Source organism: Aythya marila (assembly GCF_965140915.1).
Source record: "Aythya marila genome assembly, chromosome: 1".
Lineage (NCBI taxonomy): Eukaryota > Metazoa > Chordata > Aves > Anseriformes > Anatidae > Aythya > Aythya marila.
In genome coordinates, this window is record NC_139042.1 from 89560780 (window position 1) to 89577802 (window position 17023).

At 42.5% G+C, this 17023-nt stretch overlaps 1 protein-coding gene across 2 annotated transcripts in view; it reads left to right on the plus strand.

Moving 5' to 3' along the window:
* Positions 1-11350: 11350 nt before the first annotated feature.
* Positions 11351-17023, plus strand: part of USP9X (ubiquitin specific peptidase 9 X-linked) — a 99852-nt gene continuing 94179 nt past the window's right edge. Inside the window, exon 1 of one of the 2 annotated variants that reach the window (XM_082778699.1) lies at positions 11351-11777. The gene's annotated coding sequence lies outside the window, so the exon portion shown is untranslated. The remainder of the gene's footprint in view (positions 11778-17023) is intronic. The other variant, XM_082778698.1, reaches the window with a different exon arrangement.

Sequence of the window (17023 nt, forward strand, 5' to 3'; positions counted from 1 at the left end):
TTCCTATTAGAAATGAACACTTTTTAAATGTTAGATACTGCTTCTATCAGTGTGTGTTACCACTGGCAAAAATACAACAGGAGTGCAGCTGGTGGAATTGTGCTATTCTGGAGACACATTTAGAGTTTTTAAATCAAACCGTTTGTTTTTCTTTCATCCTTATGCAGAAATAGCTCCTTAATATAATAGGCATTATTTTGAAGAGACACTCAAGCACTAGGTGAGGATTTCCCTTTTGTTATACACTCCTGACTGTCACGTACCGTTTTGCCTTGAAATCTATGTAGGGAGAAAAAAAAAAAGTCATTAAGAACTTGTATCCTGTACAGGAGAAGATTTTACTCAGAGATGTCCATCCTAGTCTTCGGGCCATTCTCCAGTCCTACCAAGCATGGAATCAGAAGCTCCTCATAGCCCAAGGCATACCAATTAGATCTAGGCTGCATCTAATCAGATAATGTAAAACTCAACACTTGAAAAGGAGAAGAAATAGCATCTTCAGCAAAATCACTGGTGTCCCTGGATCCTGTCCCTATGTGTCCAGGAATGTAAAATACTTCATCCAGTGCATGATAGCAAGCAAAGAAAACAAAAAAGAAAACCCTTGGGTTTCAGAAAGAATTCATTAAAAATACCTGCAGAGGGAGAAACACCTCCATGCTGGTTGGGGAACGTTTCTCACAAAATAGTCCTTCTGTCCTAATCCTTCCATCCTGTTCTTCAGGAGGAGCCTCCTAAAGATGAGCCTGGGAACTATGGACTCACTTATAACTCTGCCCAGTCCCAGAAACCAGAGACCTAACATGAAGATATTTCAGACATTTTGTAATCTCTCTTCCCCACAGTTAACCTCTCCATTTCCTACAGGGAGTAAAATACAAGTCTCTCTTTTTCCCTCAGGAGGTAGAAAACCTGAAATTTCTCTGTCTCATGCATTTTCCTCTCTCCATCAGTTTGCCCCATACTTCCCAGGTACCAGTCACCTTTATTTTTAAGCAATGATGTAAGTGGTACATAATCAGCTAAACTCTGAGCAATCATTCCCGACTCACATTAATCTTTGACATTATTTGCTTTTATTTCAGTTCTGAAGAATGGCTTTGTATATCAAAGTTTGTCTAAATTTCTCCGCTATGACAGTTGGCATTAAAAAAAAAAATCCTCTTCCTACAAGCCTCATAGCCACAGAAAAATAGTCTATCATTTTTATCTGATCTTTCTTAATCAATATATCAATGCTAGAAAAGACACAGTACACTTTATAATTATTTTTATTTTATAATTAAGCATGCACAGTATGTAATCACTTAACAATACACTATGTACACATGTATGACAGGGAAGGACTTAGCCTGTGCATTATCCTTTCACATTTTCTCATGTGTGAGCAGCTCTGTAGTTGTAACCCTTCATTATGCAGTTGTAAATATTTATCTTTGTTTCATACTCCTACGAAAATTGACACAACTCATGTTTTGATTATGATAGATTTGTTAACTAAAATTTACCTCTGTTAAACACATCATCCATTTTTACTGTACAAAATAACAGAATTGACAGATTAGATGGTCATCTTACAGTGCTGGTGATATCTACGAAGTCAAAGTTTTCTGTGTACACAGAAGGAATAGTAGGTCAAAGCTACTTAGTATGGTGAGAATATGGGAGGGAATTTTCTGACTGCAATAAATGCTTTCTGACAATCTGCAAGGGTGATTATACACTTTTGTATTTGTTTTAAATAATATTTCCATGTTTATATGCAGGAATTTCTTAAGTGAATACATAGTGCTTACTTATGTAAAAATAATACTTTTTTTCTTTTCTATCTTAAAAAACAGTTGGTTTTAAAATTTTGTGTTCACAGAAGCTGAGTAACACACTGAATGTTTCCTAATTTTTTGCCTCTTAACCCAACAGTAGATTGCAGTTGGAGAAACTTCCTTATGTGTTATATACCAAGAGAAAAAAATGCGCTGCTGCACTTCAGCTCTGTGGGAAATAGTTAAATAGATAACTGTAATATTTACTAAGATTAAGCTTTTATAAAAACTAAAACTTCTACCTTGTATTTTTCTTCAATGAGAAAGAGAAATATGGGATTTAGAAAAAATAACGGGGTTTTCTAGCATGTTCAAAATATAGCATGCTGTGCTCTGCTGCATGAAATTGGAAATGAGAGAATTGCATGAAAATGCATGAAATGAGAGAATCCAAACAATATTCATTGAAAGTAGGCAACTTACTCTCCCTTTATATTTTTTTTATCCAGCCAAAGTGAGAGTGAATATCGCCAATCACAAATTTAGATGGTCTTTCATAAACTCTCAAAAGAAAGATGAGAAAGGCAACAAGACATTTTCTGTTCTCTGCTGCTGCTGCTTTCTCTGTATAATATGAAGACAAGATGCAGTCTCTGCATGTGTTCCAAGACAACGTCAAGTGTTACAACAGTAATCCTCAGTGTCTGAGGTACCATTTTTGTTATTGACTGGGAGATTATAGGGTTAGAAAACAATATTGTTTACAGAAAATTAAGAAATAAAGTTTAAGATAAGTTTATTATTATTATTATTTATTTATTTATTTTCAATTTGGAATGGTTTTGAATGAATTAGGTATTTCTCCCAGGTAATAAGATGTGCTAATGCGACTTAAAATACTTGATACTGAATTTTGCCATTGAGGAAATGGCTTTCATGGTCGACCTTTGACAGCTGTTAAAAGTAAGTGAACAAAAAAGCATCAGCCACACATAGGAGAAAAAAAAAAAAAAAAAAAAAGGAAAATTTTGGTGATTTCTTCACATGTATGAGACTGAGCTAGCATGTCACATAGTAATTCATGTAAGCACCATTGACATCTAAATTTAGCACCCTTAAGACAACTACAAGAGGCTACATCTGAAAAATGTTTGCAATGTGATGAACCCCACATTCCCTAAGTCCAGTTTACATTTTGTAAATTAATTTTAAAACAATTATTTTATATATATATATATATACGCAGTTTCCAAGAACAACTTGGACCCCAAACCTTCAAACTGCACATAAACAATGGTCATCTTGTAATTTCTACTGTCTGATACAATGAATTAGGCCTTTGAAGCAGTAAAACGAGGAATAATGCTTGACTGAAGTCAAACAGTGAGTATCTTCATGTGCAGGACAGATACTCTCTGAGAAGACCAGCCATTTCCTGAACAGCTGACCAAGATTCGAGTCATACAAATGTCCATGAACGCTCAGCGAAGGGCATGTATCGAACAGCTGTTTGCTGTTAGGATGAGTGTTCTCAAGTACTGTGTAGGTAATATTTGGACAGTGCGTCCCATTGTGTAGGATAAGCTAGAGAAACTGTTCTCTGGACATAATTCTTTCTGCTCAGACTCCCAGTATCACTTCTATTTTCTCACCCTATCTTTCTCCCCCATTAGCTGCGGTGGCACCTCGTCTGTGTCTGGTGGAACAGATAAGTGGTTGTCATCAACCCCACTACATGAATTACTCATTATATCTGCTCTCTGAATCCTTCAGAAGCCCTGGACAGTACATTTCTCTTCCTGTGGACTGAGCTGTTTGTAATACACTTGCTGTCCAATTGCTGACTAAGGGAAAAGTGAATGCCAGGCTTCCTCCGGGCCCGACCACAGGCACTTGCTTGCTGGCGCACTCCTTGGTCAGCCTGCTTACAGCTGCAAAACTCAGTTTTGTCCAGACATCCGACTTTCTGAGAACCCCAATTTCACAGCACCGAATGCTCGCAGAGACTGAAAGCTACGCTTATGCTCTCCCTGCAGTCAGTGGAGGGCAATGGTTGTGTGGGGTGGTGCTGGGGGGATGTCCACCTTTCCCCATAGACTGCTGCAGGATGCCAGGCGGCACCAGGGGATGGGGTGCCTGATTTGTACGTGGTTACAACTGGGTGAGATGTACTCAGCTGAAACGACTATTGTTCAACATGTTACGAGCCTAATTCTCCTTTGAAACATAGAGAGACTTACGAGGGGTTTAGCCCATTACGTAGGGGTTAGATCTGTGCTAAACTGCAATCAGCTGCAGTCTTTCGGCCATATGTTTTTGATGCTTCTAACATTCCTTGAAAAGAGGTTCAAGGAAAACTTTGAAGTCTACTATTCCTCAGTGAAATAAATACTGCTAATGGCATTAACCCATGCACATCAGTCAGACTCTCCACCTGAGAATGATAAGGAATTAGTCTGTCATAATGATGTATAGTCACAAATTAAAATCCCTAAGAACTGCTGGTACTTTATCATTCACCTACTACAAATCTTATTTAGAGGAGGAGAAAAAAAGCAACAACAAAACAACAACACAAAACATCGGTGATTTAAGACTTTTCTGTTATTTCAGAAAATAAAGAAGTAACTACTTTGTCTCCAGGGAGTTAAAACTACAAATCTGGGGGCTTGTTTTAATTTGGTTTTGTTTTTTCAGTTACAGATTTTTAGAAAACAAACAAGCAGCCAAGCAAACAACAACAACAACAACAACAAACAAAAAAACAGAAGTACAGAAGTACCCCTAAAGGTGTATTACTACATGTGCATGTAAAAGTATAAACACAGGAGTAGACAAACAAATAAAGATTATGATCTGAAATCTGACTCTCATTTTACCTTCGGAAATAACCAACAGTGAGTTTAAAAGCAGAAGAAATGCAGAATTCCAGCAGTTAAGATTTCCAAAGGAAAATTAACTTGTTGGTATCAGATTTGTCCATTTGGTCTCAATTTGTAATTGTGAGCAGTGCAAGAGAGAGACGTAATGACAAATCAATTGGAATTTTAAAGTGTGTTAATACTCAAAAAGGCAATATGCAGAAATAAACTATTCTTTACAACATAAACTCTGGCTTTTCACGTGAGGTTATTTCCATACATATACATACCTTCCCAAAATAGAATGTTAAAAAAAAAAAAAAAAAAAAGGAAAAGAATTATTGCTCTGAGAAAAAACAGACTGCCTGTGGATGATAAAGGATCTACTTATGTTTTGTTTCAATAGGCCAACTGATACGTCTAGTAAAAACAGACAAGCTTTGATGCATACAAGGCTGTTTTCAGATCTAATAAAAGATACTGCCCCTCCTCGCAGGTTTTGGCTTGCTTATAGCCTTATACCATTTTGGCTACAAGGCCAGTGTTATTGCTCAAACAACACGATCGCTGCCACTCACCTCCCAGGTAAAACAACACTACGGAAGTCCTAGTCAGAGCCCCTTCATATTTATCACACATTTTAAACGTATGTAAGCTCTCAGAAATGCTATAGGGCTACATGAAATACAATATGGCATAAAGCTAATCTGCATTGTGTTCTGAAACGACCTGTCACAGTGAGATAGTGGAATACCAATACAGTTGCAGTCACCAAAACTCTTTAAAAATCAGCAATGTAAACTGAAATTTCCTTACTTTTATTGTTTCATGGAAAGACAAATAATGCTGTTTTAGAGAAGCTTTTGATGATGGGAATTATTTTTGTGGCTAACTGACAAAAAGATAGGGACAGAGGAGAAAAAACTTCTGACAAAGAAGAAAAGAGTGGAGGGACAAACATGTAACTAAAGGTTCCAAAACCCTATCACTCTGCACGCTGGACTGTTAAATTCCTCTTTAGACTGAAACAACAACAACAAAACTTTAATTCCAGGAACGGAAAAGAAAACTGATTTTACAACATTACGAACTTCCTTAATGTACATATTTGGGGGTTTAAACTTTTCTGACAAACTATTTCATAAAGCTCGGATAGAACTGTTGATCGAAGATGTGAGACAATGGGGCCGTGCTTTGGTTTGAATAATGTTAGTGTGTTTGTTTCAGATTTTGTGGTTTACTCTTGAATAAGCTTTTTCTATTGTTTCTTTCTCACTGATAAAGGTCACACCTCTGCCTTGTTTTTCCCTTCCAAAACTGCAGTAGCAAGCTTTGTCCTATCAGACTGGCCTGTTTTGAAACTTTTAATGGTTTCTTAATGACACTGGGTTCACATGATCCGGTTGTTTCTCTGTACCCCTGCCTATCAGTTCCCCTTGAGCCTTTCGGCCAGTCCCAATAAACTTTGAACGAGGGACAAAAGCTTTCAAGGAGAAGTTAATTCCTACAAATTTTAGGAAGATGGTTAGCAAGGGAAGGGAGAAACACAAAAGAAGCATGCACTAGTGGAAAGGCAAGTAGGATTTAGCTATTATACACCCTGCTTGCTATGAGCCAATTAAGCTACCAAGTAGCCCAGCATATTTAACATGAAGCAGACACTTTTAGCATGGTAGGGATGTAATTCAAGGCTGGAAGGAGCTCAGGGCTGGAAGGGTGTAAGACGCCCTTGCAGGAGAACAAACTTCCTTAGTTCTGCTCCTCATGTGGCAACCCTTGTGCTTAGAAACTCTGTGTAAGTGAAAATGAGCCTGATGTGCAAGGGATGTCATTTTGCGGACAGCAGTCCCCCTCGAGTTCATGCTGGTGCAATGACAAACACTGTGCAGAGACGCATTCAGAAAAAGTGAGGAAGTTGCAGTAGTTCAGGAATCTCCGAAATTCCTAGCGGTTTGTAGACAGTGTTCTCGTCTAGAAAACTTAGGAGTGACATTGACAAGCTTTAAGAACCATTCCTGTCTTCCCTCACTCTACTCATCAGGCTGGAAGGAAGTCAGACTTTGTTCAAGGTTCATGTGGATGAAGAGGACCATATGGTTGTCAAATCAATTTGCTGAACTCTGTCCAAATCCTATGAGACTGATACTTTTCACATGGACACCACATGGTTTATCCGAGGACAGTTCGGCTAGGAACCAGCTAGGCAGGAACAATCAAGTACACTGAATTGCTTCCTCTCCAAAACATGGACAAGATGAAGTTTGGGGTCTGCAAATCAAAGTTTTCACAGCCAGTCTCTGTGATATCTTCTCAGAGTCTCTGTTTATGCCATTCATTTAACCCTTATTTGAACAACTAAACAATTAACAGAAAAATATTGTGGCGTGTTTTTCTTATTATAAGAACGATTCATAATCAGGGACCATTCTTCCTTCAACTGAAGGGACCAAGGCTCCCTACTGAATCTTTTTCTTATCAAATTTCTATGATTTTTACCTAAGTGTGCATTCTTTTCTAACTGTAAGTATGGAGCAGAAGCTGTGTTTAACAGCTTCAGCAGTGACATTATGGGCTCCCTGCAACATGACTGTTAACATCTCATGCAACCATAAATCAAAAGCAGAAAGATGGAAAGTTATGAGTATGAAAAGAAGTCATGTATTGATGCGAGGAACAGCAGTTACAGCAGCCATCTCAGTAGAAAATGAAAGAAAATGTCCATACTTGATCTTTATTCGTAAAAGAAAAGAGATACAGCTTCACTCCAGAATGGTTTTTACAACTTCTTGATATATCACTCCTATTGGATTTTATTTTATTTTTCTAATTTTGAGTGTTAATCTGTATGTGCACTGTCTGATACCTCAGGGTGACCCTCCAGACCCCAAGTTTATTAAACACAGAGCAGTATGGAGGGCACAGATTCCAGAGGAGGCCTGGAATATGTAAACAATAGCTAAATTTCTAAATTTACTGCTTTTCGAGTCCAGCTTTTTTCCATACTGAAAAGCCTAAATATATAGTGTCTAGATACATTAATTATATGTTAAACACTTTAAACTCATCCTAAATTTTATTATTAGGATAACTTTATCAGTGTTTGCTTGCCAACATATTGGCTACAGAAGGCAAAGTTCTCACTAAGGTGCACGGCATTTTCCTGTCCAACACACCGATCACCTCCCGCTGTTGGCTGGGAAATGCAAATGGGCCCAGGCCCTGAGGGCATCATGGGCCCCTTGGCAGCCCCACAGCCCTACTTGCGACCCCATTTCATCCCATCCCAGCCAGTGTGTGGGGCTGCCCCCCAGCTGCCCTGCCGGTGGTGCACAACACTGAGCACCTAGAGCGTGAGTGTGAAAACATCAAACACCGCCTGCCCTTACTGTGCTGCACGCGGGCTCCGCTGTTTTACCCAAGCTGAAAATATCCCTTAATTGTCTACGTAGTGTTCTCTTCACCTCTGTGATATGATAATGTTTTTGCACGGGAAATGGTACTTGTGAAAAATAGAAGTTCTTTTCTGAAAGGGGAGATATCCTACAATTCTCTGTCCTACCAAACGACACACATCCACACGTCATTAGTGCCAAAATGCTATATAAAATATATGTTGCATAAACCAAAGACTTGGGCAAGCACGAGCTATTATTTTCCTTACTGGTGCTTTCATGCAGGCTTAAATAAGTCAATGAAAAAATTATGTAAACCAACAGCGCTACTCATGTGCTTAAGTGATTTGTTGGATTGGGCCCAAAAATACCGAAAATGTTGCAAAGATTGATCCTTGATGCGATCCCCTAAAACAGATCTTAATGTCCAGGCAGTGACTTGTTTGGTTTTCAAGCGGCATTTTATTTCCTTGTCTGCTGCACTGCCTACTTTGTTTTCTGAACGTCAGTGGATATTACATAGTACAGTGCCTAGGGGGCTGAACCGGAAGAAAAAAAATGATCTTTTATTGGTCCGTGGTAACAATCTGCTTTCTCTTATAGGTTTTTATTCTTTTATGCTCCTGGGTTGCAAAGCTCCTTAGCATTACTCTGGGTGAGCAACTTTACTTCCATATATTTAGATCCTGAATTTTATTTTTGGCGCAGTATTAAGAAATGGGGATAAAGGCACCTATTAAGAGAGACATTTTCTAAATTCTGACTCATTCCTTCTCTGTTTCCTTCTACATTTCTTTTGGTTTAGTCAATGATGAACACAATCAGCCTGCCTGCGACCGGTTTCACTTTTTATTTGATAAGGCTGATTGCAATGCCTGAGCTGGAAAGCCTGCAGGGAAATGCTTCAATTCCCCACGTTCACCCACTGAACTAAAAATGTTGCAAAAGCATTTCTAACCATACCAAAGGTTGTGTACACAGGGAAAGTAACCAGAGTGACTACTGAGGGATGCATTTTTCTGGCATAGTTCTCTGCGTGGACACCTCTTTGAGAACAATCAGTGAGTTTTGCACGTGCCTACTGACTTCTGCCTTCATGCCATGGATTCTCTAATCAGCAATTTCCTCTAACGTGTAGCTTTTTGTTTCCATATCTGCTGCAGAGATAAAATTGTGACATGGATTTGCAGTTCCAGGAGGAAAAGAAAAAAATAAAAAAGAGAGAGAGAGAAAAAGTGAGATTTTTTTCCAGAGGCCAAACAGTGTCATACAAGCCGAGCCAAGGCGATCCCCTCAGAGAGCCCTGGGAGCCAACATGAGCAGGGACAGGCACAAGTTTTGGTTCAGGAGAACGGAGAGGGTTCCCCAGCCAGAGGTCTGGTGCAGGCTTTGCTTGTTTAGCAACCACAAAGTGCCATTGCTGTCCCAATATCTTCTTTTATTTGGTGCCATAAATAGCTGTCTACTTCAGCCTATCGTGACCTTTGATTAGCACGGCTACAAGCAACTGCTGCTCTGTCAAAGCACTTTAGAACGTACTTTTAAAACAGGAAGGAGGTCAAATATAAAAGTTAAGAGAATAAACATGGCATAATGCATGTCTTATTTTTCTGCACACAAACACAACATTTCTCTTATATCTCATTACAGGACAGTAATGCTGTTCTGCAAACTGTACATAAAGTAGAATCTAAAATAAGAAAAATACCACCAAAGGTCCCAGAAAGCTGAAAAGGAATCAATTCTTAAGTTTGTTCCAGACCTAAGGTTTCAATTAAATTAAACAAAGCTTCTACTCTTCCTCTTGGCTGAAAAAACAAACAAACAAACAAAAACTTCTTTACAAGAGGGAATACTTGCTACAAGTTGCACCAGTATTGTTTCTAGAAGTGTTGTTCATCTCCCTCCCCCTTTTTGTTGACTTTTATGCGAACCGACAGTCAATTTCTTGGTGGACAATTGCCCACATTATAAAGCCCCACTGATGTGTCACTATTTGGCTCTGCCAAAAAAGCCATAATAGTGAGAAGGCACATAATATTTGGCATGCCATTAAAAAACGGGGTCTAACTAACAATAAAAAGAAAGGAACATCAATAAACAGAGCGGTTTATTTTTTAAGGACCAAGAACCGTCAAACGATATACAACCAAAATTGTCTGAGGTGCGCTCGTGCCCCTGTAAGTCATCAGAAAGAGTCAAGGGCTCCAGGGAGAGAGAACTGAGGCAAGAAAGTTATATGCATTATGGCTGCAGGAACTTTAAACGCTTCCTAGGAGGATAAACTGGATAAATTGGAAATAGGAGGGAAAGCCTAACCGGTAAGGCACAAAAAAGGAGCGAGGAGGCCAGGCTAACGCAACCATAGGCATGAAAATTAGTGAGATAAAAGGGCTGCTGTTTCCATGATTAAACGTATTTCTGAAACGAACGGGCGTACACAGACTTTCACCACGGTTATGGCTTTATTATTGGTGAGGAAAGACGTGCTGCAGGCTCCCTCCCCGAATAATCCCCGTGACCAACAAGCAGCCTGACTGAGCGTAACTTTATTGGAACGGGGAGTAACGGCAGGCACCACCGCCTGCTTCCGAGTCACACTTTTTTTTTTTTTTTTTTTTTTAACGTGAAAACAGAGAAGGGCCAAAAGATGACGAAAAAGGACAAAAACAAGGCGTGAGGCGCCGCTTGAGGTGAGGCGAGACCGTGTGGGACGGAGCGCGTCGCCGCGAGGCTGCCCGGCGGCCATTTCCTCACGCCCCGCTGCCGGGCGGGGGGCGGCCCCTGAGGCGGAGCGGGAGGCGGGGGCGCGGCCGCGTGACGTCACTCGGCGGCCGGCCCGGCGGGTCACAATGGAGCCCGCGCGGGCCCAACCGGCGTGAAACGGCGGCGCGCGTGACACGCCCCCAACAACCCCCCCCCCCAAAAAAAAATAAATAAAATAATAAATAAAAATCACAAAAAAAAACACAAAATCGGTGTCTCTGCCTCGCGTGTGCGTGTGTAAAAGTGTGTGAGGAGCGCGTGTGAGGGCCGCCGCTCACCGGGGCCGCCATCTTGTGCAGGGCCCCGCGAGACTGAGGAGCCGCCGCCGCCTCCCTCCCTCCTTCCCCCCCCTGCCCCCGTCCCTCCCTCCCCATCTCCTCCTCGGAGCCGTCAGCGCCCGGCGCTCCCCTCCGCCGCCGCCGCCGCCTTCCTTCCTGCCCGCCCCCGCCCAGCCCAGCCGAGCCCCGGGCCCCCGAGGCGAGCGGCGCGGCGCGGCTGCCTCCTCCTCCTCCTCCTCCTCCTCCTCCTCCTCCTCCTCCTCCTCCTCCTCCTGCTGCTGCTGCTCCATCCCCCCCCGTGGCCGCGGTGCCCGGACGGGGCGGAGCGGAGCGCGCAGGCCCCGGCCGAGCCCCGTCGGCAGCCGGAGCGCAGCGCAGGGCGGCCGGGCAGCAGCTGGTGACGCAGGAAAAACGCCCGAGCCCAGCCGAGCCGCGGGGACGGAGCGCAGCCGGGAGCCGCAGCGGCTTGGCCCCCTTCCTCCTCCTCCTCCTCCTCCTTCCTTCTCTTTCTCCTCGCCTTTCTCTCCCGGCGGAGCGGAGCCGCCCCCCTCGTCGCCCGAGCCGGCAGCGCGGGGCCTGCCATGAGCCCCGGCGGCCGCCGGGGATGAGGCAGGCGCCGGCCGCGCTCCGCCAGCAGCAGCAGCAGCAGCGGGCGGCGGGGCTCCGGGCTGTGGCAGCGGCAGCCGCGGGACGAGCAGGGGACGACGCCGTGCGGGGGTGAGTGGCGGCGGCCAGACCGGGGCCGGGACCGGGGCTGGGACCGGGGCCGGGTGGGGCCGGGAGGGCGACGCGTGTGGGGAGCTCCCCGGGGACGGGGTGCAGCGAGGAGGAGGAGGAGGAAGGAGGGAGGAAGGAGGAGGAGGGGGCGATGCCGGGCGGCAGGCCCCGCGCCGCCGGTGTTTTGGAGGGCAAGGGAAAATGGCTGACGGCTGCTCAGCCTCGGCCTCAGCCTCCAACGGCGGCGCCCCCCGCCCCGTTCCTCCTCCTCCTCCTCCTCCTCCTCCTCCTTTTTTCCCCCCCCTCCTCCCTCTCTCTCCTCCTCACCGGCCGAGCCCCCCAGAGGCAGCCGCTGGAGGGCCGGGGGCTGCCCGGCCGCCCCGCTGGGCAGCCCCCGGGTCTGGCTGGGCTCCGCAGCGAACGCCATTACTGAGGTGGAGTGATTGGAGCCGCCTAGGCCCGGGCGACGCCTGGAGAGCAGGCCCTGCCGAGCCGCCCGGGCTCTGCCCTCAATGAAAAACCCCACCAGCAGCACCAGCTCCTCGCTCACACCCGCTGTAAACATTATTAACGCGGAGGCCACTCCTCTAGCCTCGGCTTCCAGCTTAGCCCGGTGTCGATGCACGACAAAAAAATACCCCCTCCGTGGCTGTCCAAAATAAAGGGGCTCCCTCGGGTTATTCTGGGGGACGCCAGCCTCTCCCCACCAAGTCCGAGGGGCCACAACCGTTCGCTGTTATTGTCCTCGAGGAAAGCGAGGGTTTTGCCGGTAGGATGGATCGCCGGTGTCTGCCTGTGTTGGTAATCGCCCCGCTAACGTGTGCCGACCCGCTTCGTGCACCGTTGTTTGGCTGCCGAGGGAACAGTCTCCCAAAATCGTTCGTTTCAGTCTGGTTTTCTTTGTAAAAGAGTCGAGGTGGACTTCAAGATGCCATATTTGATTTTCAGCTTGCTCCTTCAGAAGTTCGCTAGAGTGTTTTGGAGACGTGCGGCGATACGCAACGTGCACAACTGTGCAGGAGGAAAAAAAAAATCTTTTGAAAAATAATTCTTCTAATTAAATATTCAAGGGACTCCCAGGCTCAGCTGCCCTCATGTTGTCTGTACAACCTGCTTTACATTCACAGCTCTGCAGTTGTATTCGTATTGGACGTTTGTATCGGCCCAAAGACCTCTCTGAAGTCACAGGATCAAAGCTAGCACAAGGCCCACTTTTGCTGACCTAGTTACAGAACTGGGGCCTGTTTTTTTGTTGTTTTTTTTGTTGTTTTTTTTTTGAAAAGCTTTTGAATTTAGATATTAAGATGGTTTCTTCAGTATACAAGTAGCAATACTTGTTATGACAGCTGGACCAGGTAATCTGCATTTTCCAGCAGGCTTCTCAAATGCCCAACAAATGGATGTTGAAGTCGTTATGTTTAGGAAGGGCCCAGTGATGGATTTTTGGACATTTGACCTGTATCAATTATGGAATTCAAGTGACAGTAAGGAGTATTAGGGGTGACTGAAATCTGTAGCCAGCTAACTTTTTCTTGATCTTTTAAGGTTCTACTTTGAGAAATTGCCTGGACTCGCCAACATAAATGCTCCTGTTCAAGTAACACACTTATTTCAGCAAAATCTAAGTCGTGTATGAGTGGGGGTTCATTTGTTTTTCTTTTCTTTTTTTTTTTTTTTTTTTTTTTTTTTTAAAAAAAAAGCAATGCCTTTGATTCTGAGTCGAAGTAACATTGTTTTCTGGAACCAACAGAGTACAATAGCTAATATCAAGAATTTTGGAGAAGCACGTCGAGTACATGCATTGATTGTTCTGTTGCAATACCCTGGACCACAGGGATGCCTAATGATAGATTTGAACAAAAACGTAAACATAATCATAAAGCTGCGGTGGAAGAAACTCACAGATCAGCATGATTGTTTTGGAGGGGGGAAATACAGCTAAAAATAAACATGTAAGATTGTAGCATAGTCACTTTCCTCTCTTCAGTATCTTCCATACCTTTCTTCTTGCCCTTCGTGTAGATTATCTTCATGGTATTTCTTTTGGGTAGTCCCTGTTTTAATCTTTCCAGGCTGCTGTTTCATGTCTTGCAGAATTTGCCCTTGTGGTGATACTTCTGCCCATTGAATTGACAGGAAGACTACATCTGGAGGTGGTAATCAATGAGGATAGCGGTCCCAAAGCTGTTTACTATTTCTATATCTGTAGAACACCATCACCCTTATGTAAACATTTTCTTTCCCACATTGTGGTGCATTTGTATTCAGAAGTAGGCCAGTGCAACTTCTCTCTGTTCAAATGCACACTTTAAGGTTTATCTGTTTTGTGTAGCGTGCTGGAATTCTTACGAGTGAGACTCGGGACAAATGAAAACATTGGATTGGTGCACAGATATTTAAGAAAGTAAAGGTACCTTTCTTCCAAGACAAATTTAGACGTCTTTCAATTTAAAATTGAAATTGGGACTTTGCAGCATGAATACAACTTTGAATAAAAATAAGGAGTTCAGTTACTTGTTAGTTGGAACAACTTATTTTTAAATGGCCATAAAGTTACATTTCTGTCAGGTATGTAATGGTATTTTTATTTTTTTTTAAGTTCCTTTGGGAAATATTTCTGGTCTTCCCTCTCCAGTTTAGAAGTAAGTTTTGAACTTGCTTCAGGTATTTGACAAGTGAGTGCTATTGTGTTTGGTAGGATGTTGTAGGTTTCGTTTTGTTTCAGAGACGCTCTTTTATATATCCTAATAGATCTAAAGACACTGGATATATTTTGAAAACATCCTGAGCAGGTTATCCCTATCTGTAAGGTAATTGAATCAAAGCTGTCCCTTACTGTTTTTCGTTAAAGCAAGGTTAAAACAGCACAGAAACCCAAACCCCCACCCCCAGCACAAACTATTACATTTACCTTAATTCATTTCCTTGTCAGCACAAACATTGCTTAATCAAACCAGTAGTCTTGCTTACCCAGCACTTGCGGAGACCAGTGTTAGGTGGTCATCTGAAGATACAGGAAACCTCACCGGGCTTCTGATCACTTGGGAAGTTGTACGTGTGAAGGCTTTTGTGCCCTTTAGAAAATTATTTCCTGGACGTTAGTGTTTGTATTCATTTGAACATGTGGGCATGGTTTCTCTTGGTCAGGAATCCATATTTTTCTTACACTATTGGTGCATCTCTGCTTGAAGCTCTGTGTAGGTCCATCCGTTTTTATTATCCACATTATCTTCATTTAAAAATGGAGTTCAGCATCTTATTCAGAACACTTGAGGGTATGTTACGGGAACGTAACTTGATGATATCCCCTTTTTGCTGTAGTACCTTGCCTTTTGCAAAACTGGCAGTGCTGTGTGCATTGCTGTGGACTTCCCTTATTTCATACATAACATTTGTGGTATATACATACGCAACATCATCTCTTTTTTTTTTTTTTCTTTCTAACTAAACTTTCTTATGCGTGCTTTCACCCTGACACAAACTAATGAGAAAAAAGATAAAAATTAAGCTACAGTGTTGTACCTGCCCTGTCCCACCAGTGTAGAACATTCATCACGGTTGTTATTCTGCTCTGTTTTGAACACTTCAGTGGTTGCTTTTCTGCAATATCCAGTAGTGGCAAATGTCCATTGGTTAGCAGGCTGGTTGGGTAGTTAGTTATGTTTAGGAAGGGGAATTTGGTAAACCTTTGCATTGCAGAATGGTAGTTACAAGAAGTGCTTTTTTTCATAGAGCAGCAGGGGATGGGAAGAGGGTCTTTTCATAAACCTATGCTTGCATGCAACAAGACTCAAGTTTTTGTACAAATGACCTGGGAAGTTTGAGCTACTTTGAGTTATAAAAATGCAGTAACATCTTTCATATATTAAATCTCGTTTTTGTTCTCTTATTCCTGGAGGGCCATCTTGAAGTTCTTACGCTGTTATAAGGAATTACAGTTTGATAATGAGTCGAGCTGTCATTTTAAAACTCTTCTTTTATATTGGATGTCTCAAAGTTCTGCTGTGTTCAAGGCTGGAGCTTGACTTGGGAATAGGCTTAACAAAGATTCCCTCTGCACCTCCTGACAAGACTGTTTTGACTGAGGTCCTCTTGTTTAGAGTCGTGGAGAGATAGTGGCAGAAAGCCCTTCCATTGTGACTTTACTCCTGCAGAGTGTCAAATGTTGCGTTTCCTAGACATGCCAGTGTCCCTTGGGCCCCACTCTGCGTGTCCAGCACTTTCTGTGCAGTAGGTCTTGTTTGGTATAAATCGTTAAAAACATAATTATCGGTGAGTTGACAGGAGAGCTGTTAGTAGCTTTCCCCACAACAGAAGAGGGGAGGAAGGTAAATAAGATGTTAAAGTAGACAGTTGTGACTTAGTGTAATTTTTTTTTGATAGAGAGAGAGCTTAACAGCACAGACAGTTCCTTTTGCATTTTCTGTTGTGAACTTTCTGGTATTTTCTCTTTATATGAGCCCATTAGTCTCGTTTTATTTGAGAGTTGAAGTCAGTCGGCTTGGTATCAAAGCTTTTTGGCTACCAGCTGTCTTCGATGTGTTTTCAAATAAAAATTGGAATGCTGGGAATTAAATATACGTGTGTGTGTTTGTGCCTTGCTTGCTGCAGGAAACATCACCGCGCCGTGGTTTGCTTTAAGGATAAGTTATTATTAATTGTGAGACTGATTAATTGCTTTGTTTTACTTCTTCGTTATTACACCTCTAAAAGAGATCTGTGAGATATCTTTCATTTTAAAATCTAGTCATGTTTTCAATGCTAGTATTTCTAACTTTTTTCATGCAGTTAAAATGTAAACTGCTTACCAGTAATGCATAGCTATCAGGAATGTTGCAGTGGAATACTTTTGTTTGTGGCATCCTTGGTCTGTTTACAAAACAGTCAGTAAGCCTGTTTTGTGATTTCGTTTTCCTAACACGTGTAACTGCCAGGAGAAAAATGTGGGCTTCTTGCATGTAAAAAAGAAAAAATAATAAATTAAATTTAACCTTACTTGACATCTTAGCAAATAATATTGTCTGGTAGCTAGCATTTAGCCATGAATTTACTCATAGGAGGGGAATTCCACATTACATCACTTCTTAAAGATGTACGTCTATGAATGGAGAGCTCTCAACTTTTTTTTTCTAAAATTTTTTTAAGCTGATACTCAAAAATATGTTGAAGGCAAGACACAAACATACGACTCCTTAATATTTGCTCGACTTCTCTTACTCTCTGCTGTATCCTCTAAAATACTTCCT